Here is a 2,183-nt window from a genome sequence, read left to right as displayed (position 1 = left end):
GGCAATTATTCAGCTATCATCCGTACGACACATATATATAATAAATTAATAATAAATAGTTGATATTAAATATACTTACGTAAAAATATATACTATTTACTTATATAAATAAGGTGGTGCATATATATTAATTAATTAATTAATGTTATCAAAGTAATAATTCTATTTTATATGAATATTTAAATTAAGTTTTGAGAAATTCAGTTATCAATTATATTTTAAAATTCCGTTTAATTTTACATTTTGATCTTCCGTTTGCAGTATACAAGCACTCGCACAATGCAGACACAAGTCGTAGTATTGAAGGGAATGCTATACTTGAAAATTTTATCGAAAAGTACTGACTTTCTTCTTCTAAAATTTACTTACTTGGTTAAATAATTTTAATACCAATTTTTATTTTATATATTTAATGTACCCATATTTTCATTTTTAACATACCATCAGATATTGTAACTGAGAATTGTTCTGATATTCTGTTCCGTAAATATATTTCTGTTCTGTAAATATACTTTTTCTAAAAAACAGAGAAATGTTTAAACAAAAATTTGTCTCATCAACCTTCTTATGATATTATTTTACCAATGGATTTGACATACCTCTATTAGTATAAAATATTGTTTTTAATGCATATTGTGCTTTATAGTATAAAACATTACGTACAATATTTTATCATAATTTAACTTTTTTCTTCCTTTCTTTCAATAGGTTGCTGTGTCATTAGATTGATTCGTCCTGTGGTATTTGATGGAAAAATATTTAGATAACGTTATATTTGCAAATACGCAAATGGGCTAAGAGCAATCGAATCCTGTTCACATGTGACATATTAAATCTAACGTTTGCAAGATATCAGTCAAAAATTTTGAGACCTACTACTTTTCTATTTTTGATGAAGACCAGATTGCTTCGACGATAAATCCATACAGTGACGATAATTGAGCTTTGTCCTCTTTTTTGATCATGGTTGCCAACTGCAATTTTATTTAAATCAGTTAGGTAAAATTTTTTATTATATTTATTCCTTTCAACTTGATCGGTACAATTTTTTTTTAATTTCTCGTTTGAGATAGCTTAGATTTTGAAAAACAGGAATTCTTGTGACATTCGTTTATTGCGTACTGATTCCCAAGATCAATTAATGCATATGCAATAAAACCAATGTTATTTGAACAACTGTACCAAAATATCTTTCTGTTAATAATCGTTTTTTACCGAAGATCGGATTTTGGTCATAGACAGCGCGGACATAATATCGAGAATATGAGAAGTATTATTTAGAAACAGTTTTACGATACATCAAAAATGTAAGTTTCCCAAAATAATATTCGCTTCTTTTAAAAATAAATTGTTTAATTTTTTGCGTTTTTAACTATGTTGTACAATCAACATTATCTTTGTTAAAATAAATGTTATACATGAGTATATAGTGATGTTGCATATGAAATATGATAGTGACTCTACAGAAAGTAGAAAGAATCGCGTTTCAAAAATTGAAAAGTTTCTTTTGGACATCCTATAAGTGTCCGTATCAAATGAAATCATACTTGCTTGAATCTTCTTATGGTATTTTATTTTCTTTAACGTAATTTACTTTTCTCAAAGCCATAGCTCTTCTCGTTTCGAAGCCAAAAATTCTTTTTGAGTTTTGAGCTTGACGACATAACTCCGAAGCTACGCAGTTACAGAAATTGACATAATAGATAATTTAATATTGGATTATGGTGTAACTTGTGTACGAAAATGAGCTCGATATCACTGGAGCATCCTACTATACGATAACCGGCCCCTTTAAAAATAATATTTTATATCATTATATAAATATTAGAAAAATCAAATCTAACTCTATATATACAAGTTATAATAAATATCAATAAGCCTTTCTCTGATAATCTCCTTTTTAATATTAAAAGCAAGAGAAAAAAAGGCAATATATTAGGTGTACTACTTTGCTTCCGCCGTTTTTTTTTCCGAAATTCGAGGCTTTATTGTAAAAAACTGGTTATACATTTATGATTCAAAGTATTGTCCATCGCCACTACTTTCTTCCATCTTTTGGGAAGCGTACGAATCCCGCGTCGAAAAAACTAGTCATCTTTTGAGGTGATCCACTAATCGATCCAATTTTTTACTTCTTCATAAGACCGGAAGTGCTGGTCAGCCAGGCCGTGTGCCATTGATCG

The 2,183-nt window shown here is 28.5% G+C and overlaps 3 protein-coding genes across 11 annotated transcripts in view; all 3 read right to left on the bottom strand.

The window, feature by feature from the left end:
• LOC116842921 (serine-rich adhesin for platelets-like) overlaps nucleotides 1-2,183 on the bottom strand; it is a 261,954-nt gene that overhangs the window by 145,805 nt on the left and 113,966 nt on the right. The window lies entirely within an intron of this gene.
• LOC116842927 overlaps nucleotides 1-2,183 on the bottom strand; it is a 34,124-nt gene that overhangs the window by 22,238 nt on the left and 9,703 nt on the right. The window contains exons 2-4 of one of the 7 annotated variants that reach the window (XM_032812812.1): nucleotides 1,548-1,789; nucleotides 600-974; nucleotides 10-517 (exon numbers count right to left, since the gene is read on the bottom strand). The exons of 5 other annotated variants lie outside the window; for them this stretch is intronic. The gene's annotated coding sequence lies outside the window, so the exon portion shown is untranslated. Of the gene's footprint in view, nucleotides 1-9; nucleotides 518-599; nucleotides 975-1,547; nucleotides 1,790-2,183 lie in introns of those variants that run through there. One more of the 7 variants, XM_032812810.1, reaches the window with a different exon arrangement.
• The window catches only part of LOC116842929, a 21,953-nt gene that overhangs the window by 13,962 nt on the left and 5,808 nt on the right, over nucleotides 1-2,183 (bottom strand). The gene's annotated exons all lie outside the window — the stretch shown is intronic.

Source organism: Odontomachus brunneus, unplaced genomic scaffold, assembly GCF_010583005.1.
Source record: "Odontomachus brunneus isolate Ranch 3 - 2012 unplaced genomic scaffold, Obru_v1 Obru_scaffold_028, whole genome shotgun sequence".
NCBI classification, from domain to species: Eukaryota; Metazoa; Arthropoda; class Insecta; order Hymenoptera; family Formicidae; genus Odontomachus; species Odontomachus brunneus.
This window is presented reverse-complemented; position numbering and strand designations above follow the sequence as displayed.